The sequence below is a fragment of the Elephas maximus genome, chromosome 9, assembly GCF_024166365.1.
Source record: "Elephas maximus indicus isolate mEleMax1 chromosome 9, mEleMax1 primary haplotype, whole genome shotgun sequence".
NCBI lineage: Eukaryota > Metazoa > Chordata > Mammalia > Proboscidea > Elephantidae > Elephas > Elephas maximus.
The window spans coordinates 125,464,117-125,491,354 of NC_064827.1; the positions used below are offsets into that span (position 1 = coordinate 125,464,117).

Here is a 27,238-nt window from a genome sequence, read left to right on the forward strand (position 1 = left end):
TTTATTTTTCTTGAGGGAGTCTATGTTAGTACACGAAGGGAAAAGAATCTAAGACTCAGAGAATGTGAACCAGGGCTGGATTACCCAATAAGCAAGGTGCACATGGGCTGAATTGTGCCTTCCCACCAATTTGCAGTACACAATTTCACCTGTCCTCCACCATGTCAACGATGTGGCTAAACCCATGTGAAATTGTTCACCACAGATTAGCAAGTAAATACAATTAAGCCCTTGTGTACCTTGCTGATTACTCTGCCCCTGATGTGAACCCACATGACAAAAAACCAAACAGTTCTGAATTTATCATGACAACACAAAGAGGTGGGCTCACAGTGGGAGCTGGGATTGTTTGTGTCGGGGGGATATCATCTGTTTCTAACATAAGACCCTTTGCTGCTCCTCTCAGCCCAGCAACAGCTTGCTCAGCCCTGCTCGTTCTATCATATAACCTGAAGTGTCCTGCTCACAGTTTCTGGGAGGTAGGGTTGCCAGATAAAATTCAAGATGCCAGTCCAATGTGAATCTGAATGAACATGAATAGGTTTTAGCTTGAGTATGTCCGTGTGGTATTTGGGGCATATTTATACTAAAAATATATATTTTTATTCTTTTTTAAGCCAAGTGTGGCAACCCTCCTGTGAGGGAGGGCCTGAGTACAGACTATGGGTCTCATTCTTCGGAGGACCCAGAGCGGCAGGCAACTCTGAAAAGGAAGCCAAAGATTCCAGTGGCTCAAATTCTTATCACCTTAGAAAAATTTAACAGGAGAAGGCTTGAATCACTTTTTAAAGAAAGAGATTTAAAAGCTTAGAGTTTATTTTTTTCATATATCCTGATGGAGTAAATGGAGATGTAACAGACATAAACTGAACTTTATAAGTTGATCAAGTGCAAGACAAGTAAATATAATGTGTGGTCCTTCATTGGACTCTGAAGAGAAACAGTGAGGAAGATAGAGGAAACACTGTCCTAAAGATTGGTAGACTGTATTTTAGATCACAGTATTATAACATTGCTAAATTGTCTGAGTATCACAATGTTATTGGAATTTTGGAGGGAAATTAAACAAGTGTTCTCTCTATAACACCAATAAAATTACCATACTGGTAAAAATTAACCAGCTGTTTTTCCGGGGCTGAGAGCCATCCCTTAGGAAGGTAATCATCAAGGAAGATAGAGCCCCTACTTCCCCTGTCACCATGGGAATTTAGTCCAGGCAGCCTGTTCTAAGCTGTCACACTTGCTTGTCAAATAGATACAAGAAGTTTTATTTCTCCTTTAAATAAAGGCACTTAACGAACACGGTGGCACTCCAATTACCAAGTGAACTTAGGATGAGGAATGTATGGCAAAGAGTGTTGACAAGTCCTCTCACATGAAAATGTATGATCGTTTATCTCGAGAACACGTAAGTAATGGATTGTACCTTCCTGGCTACATAAAACGGTGAAATTTTTTTCTTTTTTGTAATCCCTTTACTGGTGTGGTACACATCACAGCCTAGTTTAATTCCTATTGAATAAAAAACTAATTCCTCTCTTTTCTACATTCACGGAGATGATTTTCTGAGTCAGCAGACTTATTTGTTAATTTTCCCCCAATAATATATACAAATATACCTATTTTTTTAAGTATAAAAAAGATTTATACCTAAGTATTAACAGTGTTTATCCCAAGGTCCACCACCCTTCTACTGGTTTGTTGTGCTATAATGGCTTACGTGTTGCTGTAGTGCTGGAATCTGTGCCACCAGTATTTCAAATACCAGCAGGGTCATCCACGGTGGACAAGTTTCAGCACAGCTTCCAAACTAAGGCAAGGAAAAAGGCCTGGAGGTCTACTTCAGAAAATTAGCCAATGAAAACCTTTTGGATCACAATAGAACATTTTCTGACTCACTTGCTTTGGACACATGATCAGGAGGGATCAATTCTAGAGGAGAACATTGTGTTTGGTGAAGTAGAGGGCCAGTGAGGGGTGAGATAGACTGGCACAAGAGCCATAGCAATGGACTCGAATATGCAGGAGATTGTGAGGATGAGGCTGGACCAGAAAATGTTTTGTTATGTTGTACATAAGGTCGCCAAGACTCAGCGTTAACTCAACTCCATCCATTCATCCATCCATCCACCCATGCACCCATCCACCCACGCACTCACCCACCCACGCACCCATTCACCCACCCATCCATCCACCCACCCACCCACCCACCCATCCATCCATCCACCCACCCATCCATCATCTATCTATTCCAAGGTGGCAGGGATTACTTGTATTTTATGATTTTTATCTATGCTTTTTCCCCCATGATTTTCTACATTGGAGCAATTACTGTTTTTTATGTGAGAATCAACTAAACCAACAAAGGAAAAGTTAGTTTTATTTTAAAGAAAAGGAAAAAGGAAAGCTTGTAGCAGGTTACAAAGAATTTGAGTCAGGGCCTTGGCCAAGCAGGCCAGCTAATGGAAGGTAAGCTGTGAAACAGCTGGACCACAGGGCCACCTTATGAGATTTGTGGGCCCTAGGTACTTTTCCTTTCATGGGCCTCTTCTTCCAAAAAGCATATTAAACTCATATTTTTATTACTGTGTTGGCATAAAGATGAATATATTAATATTACATATTAAAACATTTTGTTCTACCTAAAAGTCCATCTTATTTCTTCTTATTGTAAAAGAGTGTAAAATGTTTTCTTGGGCTCTTAAAAGTATGGGGGGTCTTTGGCACTGTGCCTCCTATACATAATAAATAAGACTTCCCCAGAGGGTGTGGCCCCAGGTGTGTGTGTGTGTGTGTGTTTAGCTGGCTGGGCTGTTCTGGCCTGGCCACCGCACAGCATGTGGGGGAGATGAATGGTCGTAAAGCTATTATTGCAAGGTTAGGAGGCAGCGAGGTGCATAGTATAGAATGCTAGGGAAAAGGATGGAAGCAGAGAAAGTAGGTAGGAGGTATTGAAATTACCCAGGAAGGTAAAAAGATCCTTAAACTTAGAATATTCTGTATTACTGCAATAGCTTCTTAACCAGTTTCCGTGCTATTCCCTTTGCCTTCTTACTGTCTAATCTAAGCATGGTGACAGAGCTCTCTTGAAAAAAGAAAGCCACATCATTGTCACTGGAAGTTCTATCCAGGGAAACGAGGCAGGTAAAAGAAATACAAGGCATCCAGATTAAAAAGGAAGTAGAACCATCTCTGTTTGCAGATAACATGATCTTGTATATAATAGGCCCTAACGAATCCTCAAAAGCGAAGTAAAAACAAAAACAAAAACAAAACCATTAGGGTTAATAAACAAGTTCAGCGCAGTTGCAGGATATAAGATCATTACATAATATGCAATATATGAATAATTCATACCTTTAAACATGAAGTTGGTATTTAAGTCATGGCTAAAGAGGAATAGACATCCAAGTCATTTCACACACTGTGGATATGTTATCAGGAGGGACCAGTCCCTGGAGAAGGACATCATGCTTGGTAAAGTAGGGGGTCAGCGAAAAAGAGGAAGAACCTCAACAAGATGGACTGACACAGTGGCTGCAACAACGAACTCAAGCATAACAATTTGTGAGGCTGGCCCAGGACCGGGCGGTGTTTCATTCTGTTGTACCTGGGGTCACTGTGAGTTGGAACAGACTCCATGGCAGGCACCTAACAACAATAACAACCAAGTCACCTTTGTGTGCATTCTGATTGCTGAATCCTTTCTCTAGGATGCCACAAACACATTTCAGAGTAGAACCTTGCAGTGTTAATAGCAAAGAACTTAAAGCCAGAAGGGCCTGTGGAGATTATTTAGTTCGATACCCACATTATATAGCCTTGCAAAAATTAAGGCTTAAAAATGGAAAGTAACTTTCCCAGAGACCACTGAATGTCAGTGGGAGAGATGGGAACAGAACTCAAACTACCTGAGTTCTATTACACAGTAATAAAAATAAAGTTAAAAGCAACAGCGATTACAATGATAGCTCTTACCATTGTGGAGATGTCTGCAATGTGCCCTGTGTATACGTTATCTTACTTAATCCTTAAAACAACCTTTGATATAGGTACCATTATCCCTTGATGAAGAGTTTCTAAGTCCAGGATAACACAAGTAACACATGAAAAAACCTAAATTTGAATCAGATTCTCTCGTAGACCCAAGAGTCAATGTTTTTCTTACTACTATATTTTCATCTTAATTTTAGCATAAACTTGCATTTATTCATGTTGTTAAAACTATAGATAAATAACTGAAAATGGTATCAGTGAGAAAAAACAGAATTAAGGTATATGTGCATTCCATGACCAAAACCAGGAAGATCTCTATAAAATGGATAAGGTTTATTTTTGTCTCAAGGAAAGTTCAAAAGAGTAATCATGCATGCAGTGCTTATTTCCACTTCCTGTTGTAAATAAAATAGAATCATCTGGAAAATAACAATGCTTTAATATCTCTTTTGTAGGATATATCTGTTGATTCTTTTGTAGGGGTTCCATTTTTGTCTTAAATCGTATAGTCTTTTTTTTTTTTTTTTTTTTAACTTGTCTCAGTGGTTTCTTACACAGCTTTCTTGGGTCACATACAGTTAACAGGAGACTCCAGATGTTTCCATATTCAAACTGTTAGATGAACTGCCTTATCCATAGTACCACTGCTCACCAGAAAGGCGCTCGAGGAAAATAACCAGTTGTCTGGTGAAGCTTTCTCATAAATGTCTTCAGGGCCTCTTTTTCCTTATCAATCTCCCTGCACCTGGTATTTAAAGCCTTCTGGAGTTTGAGAATATGCATCTTGGTCTTCTTTTCCTCTGCCAGGTTGTTCACATGGGCCCTCCGCAGTTTTGTGGAGTCTGCTGCTTTTAAGGTGATGTTCTTACTTACTGTGTAGCTCTTTCCTGCCATGTTCACACTTCAGTAGAGGAAGTTCAAGACAGGAGAGTGAAGCTGCCTGTAAGTGCCTCAGCGAATGATTCTCCTGGGGTTTGGAATATTAGAACAATAGCACCGTGGGAACAGAGCAGACAGAGTCTTAGAGCTGAGTGGCATCAGAGATCTGTTTAGTACAAACCTTAATTTTAATGATCAGAAGGAGCTCTAAGCTTGAAGATATTCTCAGTTTAGAAATATAGAGGAGTGTACTGATAGACAAAAATAGCAATCAGAATATCTGCTGCCATATTGTGCTTATACTTATGTGGAATGGTTAAGTGCCTTTAGGTGTTCACAATCAGGATCAGAGTGTTTACGGATGGAGAAAAACAGACAGCTGATTCAATATTACGGTTTAGTTTTAGAAGCTGTTCCTCATTCTCCTGTGTAATCCTTTGAAGCTGCTATATAACTGAGATTGTGTTTAGGTTTAGGGTTGTACTTAAAGATAAAAACTTCTTCATAAAATATATTTACAAATAGCTATTTTCACATAAGAAGGGGAAACAAAGAATACACGTATCTACTTACTTGTAAAAAAAATATGGGTAGGATAAGCGAAAAACTAATGAGTTATAGAGATGGGAAAGGACAAAGTAGAAAAGATGGGGAAATGGAAATGAGAAGATGGGAAAATGAAAAAAGGGGTAGGAAGAGTAGTACTCCTTCGAGTGTTCTTACATTTAGAAATATGTTAATGTGTCATGTGCTCAAAAAATTATCAACAAGGATTGAAGGGCAGTACCCCAAACTACTTTGTGTGTATTATGGGAGTAAGCAAATAAGTAAATATATTCTGAAGAGTGAGATCCCCGGTTCTTTTTGTTGGAGAAGGATGCTATAGACAAGGAAAAGAAGGCTATAATATACCCTGTGGTGCTGGATTGGATTTGGAGATACCAATATTAATTCATGGTTATGTGAATCAGCACCAATTCTTGTGAAGTATGGTCCACTAGAAACTCTGATCTTCAAAGATCCATTAAAGACTTGGGACTTCGTGGCTCTCCCTAACAAAGTTTGAGGTCCCTTTATTCCTGGCATCAAAAACTGTCTTTCTGGAATGGAGAGAAGACAGGTTTCATATCACCCTTTTTGGGTTTAAGCTCTGACTTTCAACGAAGCCTTGATTCCATTACTTTATTCCTCTTTAAAGTCACCACAGGGTCCCTGGGTGGTGCGAATGGCAAATGCGCTGAGCTGCCAACTGAAAAGCTGGAGGTTAAAGTCCACCCAGAGATGCCTCAGAGAAAAGACCTGGCCATCTACGTTTGAAAACTCAGCCACTGAAAACGCTGTGGAGCACAGTTCCACTCGGACACACACGGGGTCACCATGACTCAGAGTTGACTATTCAGCCACTGGTAACTGGTCAAAGCAATCACGACGAGACCCACGTATCTGATCCTTCCAGGCTTCTTAAACCAGGAGCAGAAACCCTGAGCAATGTGAAATGTTCCTAATATTTAGGAAAGCACATTTTCCTTTCAACAGGAAAATTTTAATAATTTTCAACTTTAAACCATGGGCTTTGGAAGCCATCAAAAGATTTAGCAAACTTTCTTCATATTATCGCCATCTACTAATTAAAGCAATTACTGATAACCCAAAAAGACCATACTCTGAGGGAGTATAACTCTGGTCCTCAAACTCAAGCGAGTTGCAAAGAGACCTTATATGTCAATAGCACACACAAGATCAGGTTGGCAGGAGGTGTGGAAATGCCACGTTCCTGTGCTTGAAGAATTAATATTGTTAAAATGTCAATACTACCCAAAGCGATCTATAGATTCAATGCAATCCAAATCAAATTACCAACAGCCTTCTTTAGAGAAATAGAAAAACCAATTCTCAACTTTATATGGAATGGCAAGAGGTCCTGAATAGTTAAAACAATGTTGAAAGAGAATAACAATGTACATGCACAACAGAATGAAACACTGCCTAGTCCTGTGCCATCCTCACAACTCTTGCTATGTTTGAGCCCATTACAGCAGCTACTGTGTCAATCCGTCTCACTGAGGGTCTTCATTTTTCATTGACCCTTTACTTTACCAAGCATGATGTCCTTCTCAAGGTACTAGTCCCTCCTGATAACATGTCCAAAGTATGTGAGACGAAGTCACACGATCCTCCCTTCTAAGGAACATTTGGGCTTTCTTCCAAAACATTCTTGTTTTTCTGGTAGTTCATGGTATAGTTAATATTCTTCGCCAACGCCATAATTCAAAGGCATCAATTTTTCTCCAATCTTCCTTATTCTTTGTCCAGATTTCACATGCATATGAGGCAATTAAAAATACCATGGCTTGGGTCAGGCACATCTTAGTCCTCAAGGTGACATCTTTGCTTTTTAACACTTTAAAGAGGTCTTTTGCAGATTTGCCCAGTGCAATATGTCATTTGATTTTTGACTGCTCCTTCCAAGTAAAACTTAACAACTTCAATATTTTCTCCCTTTATCATGATGTTGCTTATGAGTCCCATTGTGGTAATTTTTGTTTTATACGTTGAGGTGTAATCCATACGGAAGGTTGTAGTCTTTGGTCTTCATCAGTAAGTGCTTCAAGTCCTTTTCACTTTCAGTAAACAAGGTTGGGTCATGTGCATATCGCAGGTTGCTAATGAGTCTTTCTCCAATCCTGATGTCGGGTTCTTCTTCACATAGTCCAGCTTCTCAGGTTATTTGCTCAGTATACAGATTGAATACGTATGGTGAAAGAATACAACCATGACACACACCTTGCCTGACTTTGACCCACGCAGTATCCCCTTGTTCTCTCTGAACGACTGCCTCCTGGTCTATGTACAGGTTCCCCGTGAGCATAATGAAGTGTTTTGGAATTCCCATTCTTTGCAATGTTATCCATAATTTGTCATGATTCACACAGTCAAATGCCTTTGAATAGTTAAAAAAAAAAAAAAAAAACCAGGTAAACATTTTTCTGGTATTCCCTGCTTTCAGCCAAGATCCATTTGACATCACCAATGATATCCCTGGTTCCATGTCCTCTTCTGAATCCGGCTTGAATTTCTGTCAGTTCTCTGTTGATGTGCTGCTGCAATAACTTTTGAGTCATCTTCAGCAAATTTTACTTGCATGTGATACTAATGATATCATTCAGTAATTTCTGCACTTTGTTGGATCACCTTTCTTTGGAATGGGCACATTTACAGATCTCTTTCAGTTAGTTGGCCAGGTTACTGTCTTCCAAGTTTCTTGGCACAGACGAGTCAGTGCTTCCAGTTTTGCATCCATTTGTTGAAACATCTCAATTGGTATTCCGTCAATTCCTGGAGCTTGTTTTTTGCCAATGCTTTCAGTGCAACTTGGACTTCTTCCTTCAATACCACTGGTTCTTGATCATATACTACCTGTTGACCAATTCTTTCTGGTACAGCGACTCTGTGTATTCCTTCTGTTTTCTTTGATGATTCCTGTATTGTTCAGTATTTTGGCCATAGAATCCTTCAATATTGCAACTCAAGGCTTGAATATTTTCTTCAGTTCTTTCAGGTTGAGAAATGCCAAGCATGTTCTTCCCTTTTGGTTTTCTAACTCCGGGTCTTTGCACATCTCATTATAATACTTTCCTTTGTCTTCTTGAGCCACCCTTTGAAATCTTCTGTTCAGCTCTTTTACTTCACCATTTCTTCCTTTTGCTTTAGTTCAACAGCAAGTTTCAGAGTCTCTTCTGACATCCATTTTGATCTTTTCTTTCTTTCCTGTCTTTTTAATGACCTTTTGCTTTCTTCATGTATGATGTTCTTGATGTCATCCCACAACTCGTCTGGTCTTTGGTCATTAGTGTTCAGTGCATCAAATCTCTTCTTGAGAAGGCCTATAAATTCAGGTGGGATATACTTAATGTCATACTTTAGCTATTGTGGACCTGTTTTATTTTTCTTCAACTTCAGCTTGAACTTGCATATGAGTAATTGAAGGTCTGTTCTGCATTTGGCCCCTGGCTTTGTTCTTATGGATGATATCGAGATTCTCCATCGTCTCTTTCCACAGATACAGTCAATTGGGTTCCTGTGTGTACCATCTGGCGAGGTCAACGGGTATAGTCGCCATTTATGTTGTTGAAAAAAAGGTATTTCCAATGAGTAGGTCACCGGTCTTGCAAAATCCTAACGTGCAGTCTCTGGCATGGTTTCTATCACCAAGGCCATATTTTCCAACTATTGATCCTTCTTGCTTTGTTTCCAAGTTACCCATTCCAATCACCAGTAATTATCAATGCATTTTGATTAACTTCAGACTGCAGAAGTCGGTAAAAATCTTCAATTTCTTAATCTTTGGCATTAGTAGTTGTTGTGTAACTTTGAATAATAACTGGTCTTCCTTGTAGGCTTATGTATATTCTCCTATCACTGACAGCGTTGTATTTCAGGATAGTTCTTGTAATATTTTTTTTTAACAGTGAAAGTGACACCATTCCTCTTCAATTTGTCATTCCAGGCATAGTAGACAATATGGTTGTCTGATTCAAAATGGCCAATACCAGTCCCTTTCAGCTCACTAATGCCTAGGATATAAATTTTCAAGCATCCCATTTCATTTTTGACAACTTCCAATTTTCCTAGATTCATACTTCATACATTCCATGTTCCAAATATTAATGGATAGTTACAGCTGTTTCTTCTCATTTTGAGGTACACCACATCAGCAAGTGAAGGTCCAGAAAACTTTATTCCATCCACATCATTAAGGTCGACTCTACCTGAGGAGGCAGCTCTCCCCCAGGCGTATTTTGAGTGCCTTCCAACCTGATGGGCTTATCTTCCAGCATTATATCAGATAGTGTTCCACTGCCATTCATAAGGTTTTCATTGGCCAATTTTTTAGAAGTAGATCGCTAGGTCTTTCTTCCTAGTCTGTCTTAGTCTAGAAGCTCTGCTGAAACCTGTCCACCATGGGTGAACCTGCTGGTATTTGAAATGCCAATGGCATAGCTTCCAGCATCACAGCCACATGCAAGCCACCACCATGCAAAAAACTGGCAGAAGAGTGGTGGCTTGCTCATATATGACCTCACTTACATAAACAGACAAGAAAAGGCAAATGTGTAGAGAACAAAGTTTATTAGTGGTTACCAGGCTGGGAGGGAGAGAGAAGGGGGTTAACAGTGATGGAAATAAGGCACTGATTCAGGGTAGCGTTGCACAGCCAATTGTAATTGCTGTAAAAAATTGTACACCTGTAAAATGTTGAATTGGCAAAAAGCTGTGCTAGATATAGCTACAATGACAGAAAAAAAAAAGAGTAGCTTCTGAGGCTGCTTATACCATAAACCCAAACACATTGCCATCGAATCAATTCTAACTCATAGCGACCCTATACCACCAAAAACCTGACGGGATTTGGTTTCTTGGTTTGGAGATTTAGGGTCATGGTTTCTGGGATATCCTAGTTAATTAGCCTAATAACATGTTTAGTGCCTCTGTTCTACCTCCTAGTTCAATGCTTAGTGCCTGGGGTCTTAAAAATTTGCAAGTAGCTATCCAAGGGACAACAATTGGTCTCTATTTGCCTGGAGCAACACATGAAGAAGGAGAGTCAGGAATAGTAGGAGGAAATGGAAAGTGTGACCAGAAGAACTGGATGGTGCCTGGCTACCATTACTGATCGAAGATTCCATAGAAGTATCCTGATCAAAAGGGGTGCCATGAAGTTTGGATAACTCCTGAAAGTATTGTCCTGAGATAAGCTTTAAACAGCAAAACAAAAATATCCCCTGACATTTTCTTAAAACCAAACAATGTTGTTGTCATTAGGTGCCGTCGAGTCAATTCCGATTCATAGCGACCCTATGCACAACAGAACGAAACACTGGTCCTGACCCATCCTTACAATAGTTGTTATGCTTGAGCTCATTGTTGCAGCCACTGGGTCAGTCCCCCTCATTGAGGGTCTTCCTCTTTTCCACTGACCCTGTACTCTGCCAAGCATGATGTCCTCCAGGGACTGATCCCTCCTGACAACACGTCCAAAGTATGTAAGACGCAGTCTCACCATCCTTGCTTCTAAGAAGCTTTCTAGTTGTACTTCTTCTAAGACAGATTTGTTCATTCTTTTGGCAGTCCTTGGTATATTCACTATTCTTCGCCAACACCACAATTCAAAGGCATCAATTCTTCTTCGGTCTTCCGTATTCATTGTCCAGCTTTCACATGCATATGATGCATTTGAAAATACGATGGCTTGGGTCAGGTGCACCTTAGTCTTCAAGGTGACATCCTTGCTCTTCAAAACTTAAAAGAGGTCCTTTGCAGCAGATTTACCCATTGCAATGTGTCTTGTTTTCTTCACTGTTGCTTCCATGGCTGTTGATTATGGATCCAAGTAAAATAAAATCCTTGACAAGTTCAGTCTTTTCTCTGTTTATCATGATGTTGCTCATTGGTCCAGTTGTGAGGATTTTTGTTTTCTTTATGTTGAGGTGCAATCCAAACTGAAGGCTGTGGTCTTTGATCTTCATCAGTAAGTGCTTCAAATCCTCTTCACTTTCAGCAAGCAAGGTTGTATCATTTGCATAACTCAGGTTGTTAATGAGTCTTTCTCCAATCCTGATGCCCTGTTCTCTTATAGTCCAGCTTCTCGTATTATTTGCTTAGCATACAGACTGAATAGGTATGGTGAAAGAATACAACCCTGAGGCACACCTTTCCTGAATTTAAGCCAATCAGTATCCCCTTGTTCTATATGAACAACCGCCTCTTCATGTATGTAGAGGTTCCTCATGAGCACAATTAAGTGTTCTGGAATTCCCGTTCTTCGCAATGTTATCCATAGTTTGTTATGACCCACACAGTCGAATGCCTTTGCATAGTCAATAAAACACAGGTAAACATCTTTCAGGTATTCTCTGTTTTCAGCCAGGATCCATCTAACATCAGCAATGATATACCTGGTTCCACGTCCTCTTCTGAAACCAGCCTGAATTTCTGGCAGTTCCCTGTCGATATACTGCTGCAGCCATTTTTGAATGATCTTCCGCAAAATTTTGTTTGTGAGCGATATTAATCATATTGTTTTATAATTTCCACATTCGGTTGGATCACTTTTCTTGGGAATAGGCATAAATATGGATCTCTTCCAATCAGTTGGTCAGGAAGCTGTCTTCCATATTTCTTGGCATAGACGAGTGAGCACCTACAGCGCTGCATCTGTTTGTTGAAACATCTCAATTGATATTCCATCAGTTCCTGGAGCCTTGTTTTTCGCCAATGCCTTCAGAGCAGCTTGGACTTCTTCCTTCAGTACCATTGGTTCCTGATCATATGCCACCTCTTGAAATGGTTGAATATCGACTAATTCTTTTTGGTATAATAACTCTGTGTATTCTTTCCATCTTCTTTTGATGCTTCCTGCGTCATTTAATATTTTCCCCATGGATTCCTTCACTACTGCAACTCAGGGGTTGAATTTTTTCTTCAGTTCTTTGAGCTTGAGAAACGCCGAGTGTGTTCTTCCCTTTTGGTTTTCCATCTCCAGCTCTTTGCACCTGTCATTATGATACTTTACTTTGTCTTCTCGAGCCGCCCTTTGAAATCTTCTGTTCAGTTCTTTTACTTCATCAATTCTTTCTTTTGCTTTAGCTGCTCGACGTTCCAGAGCAAGTTTCAGAGTCTCCTCTGACATCCATCTTGTTCTTTTCTTTCTTTCCTTCTTTTCAATGACCTCTTGCTTTCTTCATACATGATGTCCTTGATATCATACCACAACTCGTCTGTCTTTGGTCACTGGTGTTCAATGTGTCAAATGTGTTCTTCAGGTGGTCTCTAAATTCAGGTGGGATATATTCAAGATCATATTTTGGCTCTCGTGGACTTCCTCTGATTTTCTTCAGTTTCAGCTTGAACTTGCATGTGAGCAATTGATGGTCTATTCCATAGTCAGCCCCTGGCCTTGTTCTGACTGATGATATTGAGCTTTTCCATCGTCTCTTTCCACAGATGTAGTCAATTTGATTTCTGTGTGTTCCATCTGGCGAGGTCCAGGTGTATAGTCGCCGCTTATGTTGGTGAAAGAAGGTATTTGCAATGAAGAAGTCGTTGGTCTTGCAAAATTCTATCATTCAATGTCCAGCATTGTTTCTATCACCAAGGCCATATTTTCCAACTACTGGTCCTTTTTCTTTGTTTCCAACTTTGGCATTCCAATCGCCAGTAATTATCAATGCATCTTGATTGCATGTTCGATCAACTTCAGACTGTAGCAGCTGATAAAAATCTTCTGTTCATCTTTGGTCCTAGTGGTTGGTGCATAAATTTGAATAATAGTCATATTAACTGGTCTTCCTTGTAGGTGTATGGATATTACCCTATCACTGACAGTGCTGTACTTCAGGATAGATCTTGAAACATTCTTTTTGACGATGAATGCAACACCATTCCTCTTCAAGTTGTCATTCCCAGCATAGTAGACTGTATGATTGTCCGGTTCAAAATGGCCAATAGCAGTTCATTTCAGCTCACTAATGCCTAGGGTATCAATGTTTATGTGTTCCATTTCATTTTTGACGATTTCCAATTTTCCTAGATTCATACTTCGTACATTCCAGGTTCCGATAATTAATGGATGTTTGCAGCTGTTTCTTCTCATTTTGAGTTGTGCCACATCAGCAAATGAAGGTCCCGAAAGCTTTACTCCATCCACGTCATTAAGGTCAACTCTACTTTGAGGAGGCAGCTCTTCTTCCTCAGTCATCTTTTGAGTGCCTTCCAACCTAGGGGGCTCATCTTCCAGCACTATAACAGACAACGTTCCGCTGCTATTCATAAGGTTTTCACTGGGTAATGCTTTTCAGAAGTAGACTGCTGGGTCCTTTTTCCTAGTCTGTCTGAGTCTGGAAGCTCAGCTGAAATTTGTCCTCCATGGGTGACCCTGCTGGTATCTAAATACATTGGCATAGCTTCCAGCATCACAGCAACATGCAAGCCCCCACAGTACGACAAACTGACAGACACGTGGGGAAAGCCAAAGAATAGTTTAGCATAATTAGTAAAAAAAAAAAAAAAAAGTCTGTATTGAGCATTATGCTCTTTTAAGAACTTTCTATATGGGATCAAACTGACAACAGCAACTCGAAAGATTAAAGAAGAACCTTAGGGGGCAGTGAATTTAAGTTAATAGAGGAACAACTCAGAAAAGGAGGGTGAGAACAGTTACACAACTCTAAGAATGTAAACAATGTTACTAAATGGTACTGTAGGAACTGCTGAGTTGGTGTATTTTTACTTGGTATATTCTCAACAACAACAACAAAATAAATTATACAAAATAAAGTTTTTTTCCTGATGGATGGCGCCTGGGTATTATTACTGAACATTTCATCAAAGATTCTATACAAGAATCCTGATGAAAATGGGGAAAATGCAGAACAGAATTTCAAATTCTTATGGAATCCAGACTTCTTGAGCCATTGAGGCTGGATGAACCTCCCAAACTGTTGCTTCGATATAACCTTTAAACCTTAAATCAAAAATATTCCTTGAAGTGTTCTTAAAACCAAACAATAGTTCAGCTGAACTAGTAAAGAACTACTTTGAGCCTGTGTTCTTTTAAGAACTATCTATATGGGATCAAACTGACAACAGCAACTAGAAAGATTAGATAGGAAACTTAGGGAGAAGTGAGTTTTTGTTAATGGGAGAGGAACAACTTGGTTAAAAGGAGGGTTAGAATGGTGGCACAACTTGAAGAATGTAATTAATGTCACTGAATTGTACACGCAGAAATTGTTTAATTGGTCTATGTTCTGCTGTTTATATTCTCAACAACAACAAAAAGTAAAATATATATATTTTTTGAATGTGGGGAAAAAGAATGTGGAAATGAACTTTTTGGCAGAGAAGATTTGGAAAAATGAGTTAAGTGCCTTCAAATCATTCAAGGGATATCATGTGAAAAAGGGAATCTGTGTTCCTTGGCAGCAGAACTAGGATCAACAGGTAGAAGTTGCGGATTATAACTCTGGGTAATGAAGAATTTTCCCAGCCTCTACAGGTACTCACTGATAAAATACGGTCTTATCACTAGAGATGTTTTAGCTGAGACAGAAGGATACAGGTATTGTAAAAGCGAACATTTTAGTGTCTGGGATCCAGCTGAGCAGGGGCACACACTGGAAACCATGAGCTCCCTCAGCTTCAGACTTATCCATGTGGCTTGGGCTCAGGTTAGAGCTGTTCATGCCTGTGTTAGTCAGACATTCTGCCAGAACCTCAAGGGTTTTGTGCTGGGTCATTGGCTGGTTAGTGTACTTCTGGGTACACAATCCCAGCTGTGCTGAACATCAGGGTAGAACTTTTTCCAGCAGAATACAGGGAGCCTGTTGGATAGGAGAGGGAAACTTTTTTTTTTTTACCCCCTTCTACAGTTGATTTATTTATGTTTTGATGTCTAAGCATTTGGTTTGATATACTGAAGATAAGGGTCATGCCATTTTTTCCTTTTTTTTTTTTTACTGTACTTTAGATGACTGATTACAGAGCAAATTAGTCTCTCATTAAACAATGAATATACATATTATTTTGTCACATTGGTTACTAACCCCATGACATGTCAACACTCTTCCCTTCTCGACCTTGGGCTCCCCATTACCAGCTTTTCATTCCCCTCCTGCCTTCTCATGCTTGCCCCTGGGCTGGTGTACCCATTTAGTCTTGTTTTGTTTTATGGGCCTGTCTGATCTTTGGCTGAAAAGTGAACCTCAGGGATAACTTCAGTACTAAGTAAAATGGGTGTCCAGAGGGAGCAAAACTATTTTGGTCAGAGGTGTGTGAGTGTATGTTGTACGATTTAGAGTCAGAATTGACCAGGAGAACATTACCTCATTAGGACTTCACACACAAAAAATTTGAGGATGGCTTTGGATTTCCACAGGGCATGTATCTGGGTGTTCAATATTTTCTAGCTCTCAAAGGACAGAGATATTCCAAAAGATGTATAGATTACATTTAAATCAGGGAAATCAAATTGAAAATAATGCTTTAAACATCGTAACATAAGAAGGGTCTAAGATCTTTTTGGCCTCATTTTAATCCCATTGTCTTTGGTGGAAATAGAACTGGGTGGAGTCTTGGCCAAAGGGAAAACAACATGATCATACTGTATGCTCCATACTGTAGCATACACCAAGACTTCATTTCTCTTACTGGCTGAGTGGTATTACATTGTATGTATGTACCACATTTTGTTTATCCATTTATCTGTTGATGGGAATTTAGGTTGTTTCCACTTTTTGGCTATTGTGAATAGTGCTGCAGTGAACATTGGTATACAAGTCTCTGAATCTCTGCTTTCAAGTCTTTTGGGTATATACCTAGGAGTGAAATTGCTGGGTAATTCTGGAAACCCTGGTGGCATAGTGGTTAAGAGCTATGGCTGCTAACCAAAAGGTCTGCAGTTCGAATCTACCAGGTGCTCCTTGGAAATGCTATGGGACAGTTCTACTCTGTCCAATAGGGTTGCTATGAGTCGGAATCGACTTGATAGCAATGTTTTTTTTTTTTTTTTTTGGTCTGTGGTAATTCTATTTTTAGTTTTTTGAGAAATCACCACACTGTTTTCCACAACAGCTGTACCATTTTGCATTCCCACCAGCAATGGATAAGGGGTCCATTTTCCCCACATCCTCGCCAACAGATATTTTCTGTTTAATCTTAGCCATCCTAGTGGTAATTAAAGGCCATCTCATTGTGGTTTTCATTTGCATCCCACGGATGGCTAATGACACTGAGCATCTTTTCATGTGTTTGGTGGCCATTTGAATGTCCTCTTTGGTGAAATGTTTATTTAAATCCTTTGCCCATTTTTATGATTGGGTTATTTATCTTTTTGTTGTTAAGTTGTTGAGGTTTTATATATATTTTGGTTATTAGATTCTTTTCAAATATATGGTTTCTGAAGGTATTCTTCCCAGTTGGTAGCTTGTTTTCTCACTTTTTTGGTAGTCTTTCGATGAACAAAGTTTTTAATTTTTATGACTTCCCTTTTATTTATTTTGTCTTTTGCTGTTTGTGCTTTTGTTATTAGATAATCCAAAGTTGAAAGCTAGGCCTGACAGCATTGTTCCTGCTTGTTCTTCTAAGAGTTTCATGGTTTTAGTTTGCACATTTAGGTCCTTAATCAATTTTGAATTTGTTTTTGTGTATGGTGTAAGGCATGGATTATTAGCTCTAAAAGTTTTCTTGCGGACTCTTTGAGATTTTCTATATATAGCTTCATATCATCCGTAAATAGAGGTAATTTTACTTGCTTTCACAACCTGTATACCTTTTATTTATTTATGTTCTCTTGTCTTATTGCCCTGGCTGGGATTTCAAATACATATGGAATAGAGGTGGTGAGAGTGGGCACCCTTGTCTTGTTCCTGATTTCAAGGTGACAGCTCTCAGTCTTTCTCCATTAAGTATAATGTTGACTGTTGGCTTTTTATATATGCCCCAAATCACACTGAGCAATTTCCCTTCTATTCCAGTCTTCTTTAGGGTTTTCATCAAGAAAGGGTGTTGGATTTTATCAAATGCTTTTTCTGCATCTACAGAGACGATCATGTGGTTCTTTTCCTTTGTTGTATTGATACAGTGTATTACATTGATTGGTTTTCTAATGTTAAAGCATCCCTGCATTCCTGGAATAAATCCCACTTGATAACGGTGTATGTTTTCACTTTTCTTTTTAAAGGAAACACCATGTTCATTAAACTGTCTCAGAGTTTGAATTCAGCGTAACCCAACCTGTGACAACATTCATTTTTTCTTTATTTCAACAGCTATTTATCAATCACCAATGGACGTAACCCTCCCCCCCCCCCCACGGAGGTTACATTCCATTGGAACAAATAAATAAATTATGGATACACATGCATGCACACACACACTGTTTTTGAGATGTACATTCAGCAATTCGATTATGGGACTAGGGCTCTGCAGAAAGAAGTGAGGGGCTGCAAATTCAGATTTGAGAAAAAGTTCCATAGAGAATAAATTCCCTCATATAAAATTATTTCTATTTTTGTGATTTCCTCCTCATGGGATATTTGTGATCTTGGCACTGAAGTGAATGTTTGTTTTCAGGTGTATCAGTTATCTATTGCCAAAATAGTGCAGATAAACAAAATACTGCAAAATTCAATAGATTAAAATACTTAGCATTTATGTCAGGCATTCAAGGGTCAGCAATTTAGGCATGACTCTGCCGGACAGCTCTTCTGCTCTAGTCGGGGCTCACTCACATGTCAGGGATGACTGGGAAGACTCAGCTCTGTTCCACATCTCTCATCCTCCAGCAGGCAAGCCTGAGCATTTCCTCTTGTCGATGGCTGAGGTGCAAGAAGAAGGACTGAAAGCAAGTCCTACGGCTGAACCCAGAATCAGTGTGGCATGGAAAGCTCTACTGAGTCAGCTGGAGAAAAGCAGGGATATGATGAGGGTGAAGAATCGGGGTCACTTTGCAATCTGCCACAGTAGTTATGTCTTCTCCTCTCAACTAGGTGTAAACATTGAGGGGAGAATTTTATCCAATAGCAGGTTATTTCATTTTTATATTGGGGAAAGTTAAAAACCCGTTCTCACTACATCTGTTCCTTCATGTGGCAAACGTTTCTTCATTGCCTTCTTGGTGTAGACACTGTGATGGATGCTGTAGAGAATTTGAAGATGATTAGGTGTGGTTCTTGGCCTTGAGGTCTAAGTACTACAGGGAGGCAGAGGATTACATAACTAATACTGATGTAAAACACAGGGTGAGGCTGTGGTTTTAGGGAGCAAGAGCAGAGAGCTCATGACTCACCCTGGGCCAACAGGGGTGTTGCTACCTTGACCATGGCTGTATGTGGAGGGGGAGGTGTATTAGAGAAATAGACAGGCATGTTCTATATGTAATAATACTAGGAATAATGTTTATGGGTGCTTATGACGCTCACTTCTCCAAGCACATTACATGTATTAACTCTAATTTTCATACCCTCATAATAGCACTATTATTCCATTTTACAGGTAAGTAAAATGAGACTCAGAGAAGTTCGATCACTTGCTCAAAGTCACAAATATCCCAGACTATCACCTCAGTTACTTCTGGGAATGAAGCTTCCCCAACACTGGTGGGCCTCCAAGGAGGAGGATCATCCCAGTAAGTCCCATTCTTAGATTGTCCACTCCCAGCATGAGCAGCACTTCCCTCCCATGGAGGACAACCACTTCTCCCACTGCCTGCTTCCCATGTTGACCCTGGCTTATCTATCCCTGGGCCAGACTCCAGCTACAACTATCAATCATTCTTAGTAGGTTTCTGGGGTCTTCTGGCTCCTGGGTTTCCATAAAAGAGCCCTTGGGCTTCCTTTAACACACAAATTCTAATCTGGTCCACCATAGACATATTTGTTGCTCAAAAAACGGATAAGTAGAGACCGTGCACTGCAGGAAGGACATAGGCTACTGACTCCATACTGACATTCTCTTAGTGTGTCCTGCTACATCCAAAAGCAGCCATAGGAGGTAAGTCTGAGCAACGGGGAGGGGGAGTGGCCCTCTGAATATAACCACCACTCCCTTCCAACCCAGGCTCCTACAGCAGACATCAGAACAGCTTTCTTTTGTATGAGTTATTCCTCAGTGGTGGCACAGTGGCCTTCTGGGTTTCCTCAGACCATGCCACTGTGTCACTATAGGGCCTTTGTGGCCCCATACCCTAGTTGGAACTGATCAGGGCACGAATCTTTTTTTTCCCATCGATTCTTGTGGGGCAGACCAGTTAGGGGCTCCTAAAGGCCTGACCAGAGGGACCCTAAGTACAGAGCTGAGGATTATTTTTTCCATTGAGAGACGGTAGTATTGCCAACAAATTCTAGGCAATCCCCCCTTCCCAGCCCTCAATCAATGCATCTGACCTCAGGAAAAGTAATCCCAGTGTGTAGTCTGCAGCCCTGAGACCACTCTCTGGCCTTTCCAGACCATCAAGAGACATTCTCTGTGACTCGCTGACATTTTGTGTTGGTGCCATGGACTGGGAAGAGGAGAATGGGGTCAGCATCCAGGAAACATAGAAAGAGTGAGGGTCAATGAGTCTAGGATCCATAGTTGGCCACATTTCGGGGAACAAGGAACAAGAGTGCCCTGACCACTTGCAAGAACAGATACCTATACAGCTGGTCCCTAAGATGATTGTCCACCTCCATTTGTGTGGTTGATGTGGCTTCTGCACCAAGCTTCTCTGAATTCCTGTCAACATCTAACTCCCTGTCTTCTGCAGAATGCCTTCCCATCCACACACCTGGGAGTGAATGCTGGACGCAGGAGGTGCAAGTGTATCACGTAGCGTATGGAAGAAGAAAGATGCAGCAGAAGTCTAGATTCAGGGTTAGTCATAGCAGACTTTCAGTCTCAGCTCTGTCATTTGCTGGCTATGTGAACTGCAGTGTCTGAGCCCAAACTTTCTTATCAGTAAGATGAAAACAATCATATTTTATTTGGATAGCTCTTCCAAGTGGCAGAGACTGTGTATGTAAAATACCAACCCAGAATAGGGCCTCACCAAGGGATGTCCGTTATTTCACCTGTGAAAGTGTTAAGAAGAGAACCCAGGGAAGGCCGGAGTGTTTGGGACAAGGTTCTATGGGAATGTAGACTGGGCTGAGAAAGAGGCTTCCCCAGCAACGTGTTCCTGGGTCTCAAGGAGGTTCCTAGGGCTGACCATCACTATTCCTGAGGTCACGTCCAGCTTCATTTTTTCTTTATCCCATCCCAGCCATGTCACTCTGTTCTACAGGGTTTCTGTGTCTGTTTCCCCTCTGGGCTGTGCATTTCTTAGGGCAGGAACAGCATCCTAGTTTTCACTGGGGCTAGGGAATTAACATAAGTAATAACAATAATAGGAGTATTAATAACTATTTGTTTAATCTCTTTACCCAGAGTCCTTCTGCAAGGTATGTTACAGATATATATAAATAAATGTTATAACCACCCCATGACGTAGGGGTCATCCCCATTGTACACAGAAGGTACAACTCATCCAGGTCACATATCCAGTAAGACAGTAAGAGGATGTCTCAGGGTTGGCTTCAAAATCTACATAGTTATATATGATGGCAAAATTAGGACATTCCCAGACAAAGAGAAGTTTAGGGAATTTACAAAAACCAAAACAAAATGACAAGAAATACTAAAGGGAGTCCTCTGGTTAGAAAGTCAATAATATCAGATAACAACCCAAAACTAGAACACAGGACAGAGCAACCAGATAACAACCCAGATAGGGAAATCACAAAAATAAATCAAAGCTAAAATAGTCAAAACGGAAACAGAGACGTAATTATGTAAAAGATGACAACATTAAAACAAAAGAGAGGGACTAAAAAATGTAGTCATAGATCTTTCATATGGAGAGGAAGTTAAGGTGTATAATGAAATAACAGTTTGGTTTAAACTTAGAAATACAGAGGTAAATATTAAGGTAACCACAAAGAAAACTAACAATCCTACATATAAAAATAAAAAAAAACAAGAAAACATAAAAACTCAGCATATACAAAATCAACAATGAAAAAGAAAATATACAAAGAAAAATGACCAAGCAAAGAAAATTAAGTAGAGCAAAGAAACTGTCAACAACACACACAAAAAAGACATCAAAATGACAGCACCAAACTCATACCTATCAACAATTACACTGAATGTAATGGATGAAATGCACCAATAAAGACACAGAGAGTGGCAGAATGGATAAAAAACCACTATCCGTCTGTATGCTGTCTGCAAGAGACAAACCTTAGACTTAAAGACACAAACAAAACTCAAAGGATGGAAAAAAAAATATTATGGAAATAACAATAAAAAAAAACAGCAGAAGTGGCAATATTAATTTTTGACAAAATAGACTTTAAAATCCACCACAAAGGATAAGGAAGGACACTATATAATGATTAAAAGGTCAATACACCAGGAGGACATGATCATAATAAATATTTATGTACCCAACAACTGGGCTCCAAAATACATAAGACAAATCTAACAGCATTGAAAAAAGAGATAGACAGCTCCACAGTAATAGTAGGAGACTTCAACATACCACTTTCAGTGAAGGACAGAACATCCAGAAAGAAACTCAATAAAGACATGGAAGATCTAAACTCCACAATCAACCAACTTGACCTTGTAAACATATACAGAACACTGCACTCAACAGCAGTCAAGTATTCTTTCTTTTCCAATGCACACGGAACATCCTCCAGAATAGACTACATATTGGGCCATAAAGCAAGACTAAACAGATTCCAGAGCGTCAAAATATAATAAAGCATCTTTTCTGACCATAAAGCCATAAAAGTAGAAATCAATAAAAGGAAAAGGGGAGGGGGGAACAAACACATGGAGACTGAACAACACCTTGCTAAAAAAAACCATTGGATTATACAAGAAATTAAGGATGGAATAAAGAAATTCATAGACGCAAATGAGAATGAAAACACATTTTACCAGAACCTTTGGGACACAGCAAAAGCAGTGCTCAGAGGACATTTTATAGCAATAAATGCACATATTGAAGAAGAAGAAAGGACGAAACTTAAAGAATTAACCCCGCAACTAGACCAAATAGAAAGAGAACAGCAAAAGAAGTCCTCAGGCAGCAGAAGAAAGCAAATAATTAAAATTAGAGCAGAGCTAACTGAAATAGAGAATAGAAAAACAATTGGAAGAGTTAACAAAACCAAAACCTGGTTCTTGGAAAAGATCAATAAAGTCAATATACCACTGGCCAAACTAACAAAAGAAAAACAGGAGAGGAAGCAAATAAGACAAATAAGAAACGAGATGGGCGATATTGCAACAGACCCAACTGAAATTAAAAGAACCATAACAGAATACTATGAAAAAATTGCAGTCTAACAAATTTGAAAACCTAGAGGAAGTGGACAAATTTCTACAAACACACTACCTACCTAACCTAACACAAACAGAGGTAGAACAACTATATAAACCTATAACAAAAGAAGAGATAGAAAAGGTAATTAAAAAACTCCCAACTGAAAAAAAATGCCCTGGCCCTGACAGCTTCATTGGAGAATTCTACCAAACTTTCAGAGAAGAGTTAACACCAGTACTACTAAAGGTATTTCAGAGCATAGAAAAGCATGGAATACTGTCAAAATCTTTCTATGAAGCCTGCATAACCCTGATACCAAAACTAGGTAAAGACACCAAAAAAAGAAAAAGAAAATTACAGACCAATACCCCTCATGAACATAGATGCAAAAATTAACAACAAAATTCTAGCCAATAGAATTCAACAACATATCAAAAAAATAATTCACCATGACCAAGTGGGATTCATACCAGGTATGCAGGGATGGCTCAACTTTAGAAAAACAATCAATGTAATCCACCAAATAAGACCAAAGACAAGAACCACACATTCTTATCAATTGATGCAGAAAAAGCATCTGAGGAAGTCCAACACAGATTCATGATGAAAACTCTCAGCAAAATAGGAAGAGAAGAGAAATTCCTCAACATAATAATGGGCATTCATACAAAGCATTCCTCTTGAGAACCAGAACCAGACAAGGATGCCCTTTATTACCACTCTTATTCAGCATTGTGCTAGACGTCCTAGCCAGAGCAATTAGACTATAAAAAGAAATAAAGGGCATCCAAATTGGTAAGGAAGAAGTAAAATATCTCTATTTGCAGATGGTATGATCTTATACACAGAAAACCCTGAAAAATCCACAAGAAAACTACTGGAGCTAATAGAAGAATTCAGAAAAGCATCAGGATACAAGATAAATATACAAAAATCAGTTGGATTCCTCTACACCAACAAAGAGAACTTCAAAGAGGAGGTCACCAAATCAATACCATTTAAAGTAGCCCCCAAGAAGATAAAATACTTAGGAATAAATCTAAGTAGAGATGTAAAAGACTTTTACAAAGAAAACTACAAGGCACTACTGCAGGAAACCAAGAGAGACCTACATAAGTGGAAAAACATATTCTACCCAAAGCGATCTATAGATACAATGCAACCCAGATGCAAATTCCAATGGCATTTTTTAAAGAGATGGAGAAAAAATCACCAACTTCATGTGGAAAGGGAAGAGGCCCCGATAAGTAAAGCATTACTGAAAAAGAACAAAGTGGGAGGCCTTACACTACCTGATTTGAGAACACATTATACCACCACAGTAGTCAAACAGCCTGGTACTGGTACAACAACAGATGCATAGACCGATGGAACAGAATTAAGAATCCAGACATAAATCCATCCACATATGAGCAGCTGATATTTGACAAAGGCCCAAGGTCCGTTAAATGGGGAAAAGACAGTCTCTTTAACAAATGGTACTGGCCTAACTAGATATCCATCTGCAAAAAAGGAAACAAGACCCATACCTCACACCATGCATAAAAAATAAAATGGGAGCGGGGGCCAAGATGGCGGACTAGGTGGACACTACCGCGGATCCCTCTTGCAACAAAGACTCGGAAAAACAAGTGAATCCATCACATACATAACAATCTATGAATTCTGAACAACAAACACAGATTTAGAGACGGAGAACGAACAAATACGGGGAGACAGCGATTGTTTTCAGAGCCAGAAGCCAGCGTAACAGTCAGGTGACCTTCAGAGCCCGATTTGGGGCAGAGCCCAGGGGGGCAGACGGCACAGACAAGGGGCCCAGCCCTAGCCCCCGAACTCATCCCGGGAGGGAGCCCAGCCGGTTGGCGCAGGCAGCGAGGCGGCGCAGCCGGTGGCAGAAGTCCCCGGGAGGCAGTGACTGGTCTTGGAGAGGGGAGAGCAGCGTCCCACGCGGGGAGCCGTCCCGCCGGGATTTTGGCGGGGCGCGGACAGGGCGCGAGCGCGGGGACCAGCTACATTCCCCTGAATTGAACCCGGGGGGGGCCGATCCGTTCACACGGGCGGCGCAGCACGCCGGAGGGAGAAGTCCCCGGGAGGCAGTAACTGGTCTTGGAGCGGGGAGAGCAGTGTCCCAGCCGGGGAGCCATCCGCCCGGGATTTTAGCAGGCGCGGGCGGGGCGTGAGTGCGGGCTGCAGCTCCGTCCCCCTGAATTGACCCCAGGGCGGTCCCAGCTGGTTCACGCGGGCCCAGCCGGTTTGCGCGGGCGGCGTGGCAGCGCAGCCGGTGGAGGAACTCCCCGGGAGGCAGTGGCTGGTCTTGGAGCTGGGAGAGCGGCGTCCCAGCTGGGACGCGCAGTCACGGCTCAGGCGCGGAGAGCTGCTCTGCTCTCCTGAGCTGACCCGGGGGGGGAGCCCACCCGGTTCGCGGGAGCGGCGCGCGATGCGGCTGGCAGGACAGGGAGTCCCCGGGAGGCAACGACTGATTTTGGAGTCGGGAGTGCTCCGTCCCAGTAGGGGAGCCTTAACCTTGGGGGTGGGGCTGACAGCGGAGGATCTAACCGTGACGCCAGCGGGCCAGACCCCCCGGGGGGCAATCTCCACACAGCCAGTACATATAGGCAACGTGCCCCACGGAAATCTCAGGTATAAGAGTCATTCCAAGTAAGACAGACAACTCTGCCTATATTCTGAGGTGCTACATTCCTAGCTCTCTGATCCCTCCCCCACCCTCCCCAGGCGGCTCCATTAACATCTGAATAGCCTGAGCCAGAGGGAAAACTCTGATACGGATCTGACTGCATTTTTTTTTTAGCGGATTTTCTGGAAAAACTAGTTTCCCAGTGAGGGCTCGGAGACAGCAGTCCATATCAAACCACATAAAGAAGCAGACCATGACAGCTTCTACAACCCCCCAAACAAAAGAATCAAAATCTTTCCCAAATGAAGATACAATCCTGGAATTATCAGATACAGAATATAAAAAACTAATTTACAGAATGCTTAAAGACATCACAAATGAAATTAGGCTAACTGCAGAAAAAGCCAAGGAACACACTGATAAAACTGTTGAAGGACTCAAAAAGATTATTCAAGAACATAGCGGAAAAATTAATAAGTTGCAAGAATCCATAGAGAGACAGCATTCAGAAATCCAAAAGATTAACAATAAAATAACAGAATTAGATAACGCAATAGGAAGTCAGAGGAGCAGACTCGAGCAATTAGAACGTAGACTGGGACATCTGGAGGACCAGGGAATCAACACCAACATAGCTGAAAAAAAAATCAGATAAAAGAATTAAAAAAAATGAAGAAACCCTACGAATCATGTGGGACTCTATCAAGAAGGATAACTTGCGAGTGATTGGAGTCCCAGAACAGGGAGGGAAGACAGAAAACAAAGAGAAAATAGTTGAAGATCTGCTGACAGAAAACTTCCCTGACATCATGAAAGACGAAAGGACATCTATCCAAGATGCTCATCGAACCCCATTTAAGATTGATCCAAAAACAAAAACACCAAGACATATTATCATCAAACTCACCAAAACCAAAGATAAACAGAAAATTTTAAAAGCAGCCAGGGAGAAAAGAAAGGTTTCCTTCAAGGGAGAATCAATAAGAATAAGTTCAGACTACTCAGCAGAAACCATGCAGGCAAGAAGGGAATGGGACGACGTATACAGAGCACTGAAGGAGAAAAACTGCCAACCAAGGATCATATATCCAGCAAAACTCTCTCTGAAATATGAAGGAGAAATTAAGATATTTACAGATAAACACAAGTTTAGAGAATTCGTAAAAACCAAACCAAGGCTACAAGAAATGCTAAAGGAGATTGTTTGGTCAGATGACCAATAATATCAGGTACCAGCACAATACAAGGTCACAAAACAGAATGTCCTGGTATCAACTCAAGTAGGGAAAGCACAAAAACAAACAAATTAAGATTAATTCTAAAAAATAAGTAAATAAAAAAAATAATACACATAACAGGGAATCATGGAAGTCAATAGGTAAAAGATCACAATAATCAAAAAGAGGGACTAAATACAGGAGGCATTGAACTGCCAGATGGAGAGTGATACAAGGCGATATAGAACGATACAAGTTAGGTTTTTACTTAGAAAAATAGGGGTAAATAATAAGGTAACCACAAAAAGGAATATCAACTCCATAACTCAAGAAAAAAGCCAATAAAAACGTTAACGACTCAACTAACATAAAGTTAAACATTATGAAAATGAGGATCTCACAATTTACTAAGAAAAACGTCTCAGCACAAAAATGTATGTGGAAAAATGAAATGGCCAACAACACACATGAAAAGGCATCAAAATGACAGCACTAAAAACTTATTTATCTATAATTACCCTGAATGTAAATGGACTAAATGCACCAATAAAGAGACAGAGAGTCACGGACTGGATAAAGAAACACGATCCATCT

At 40.4% G+C, this 27,238-nt stretch overlaps 1 protein-coding gene and 1 long non-coding RNA gene across 3 annotated transcripts in view; one reads left to right on the forward strand and one right to left on the reverse strand.

Annotated features, from left to right (window-relative positions):
* Positions 1–6,139, forward strand: part of CDK20 (cyclin dependent kinase 20) — a 106,322-nt gene extending 100,183 nt beyond the window's left edge. For both annotated transcript variants that reach the window (XR_007518626.1, XR_007518627.1), the window contains 2 exons: positions 1,289–1,408; positions 6,074–6,139. The gene's annotated coding sequence lies outside the window, so the exon portion shown is untranslated. The remainder of the gene's footprint in view (positions 1–1,288; positions 1,409–6,073) is intronic.
* LOC126082731 (uncharacterized) overlaps positions 1–27,238 on the reverse strand; it is a 155,352-nt gene that overhangs the window by 77,041 nt on the left and 51,073 nt on the right. The window lies entirely within an intron of this gene.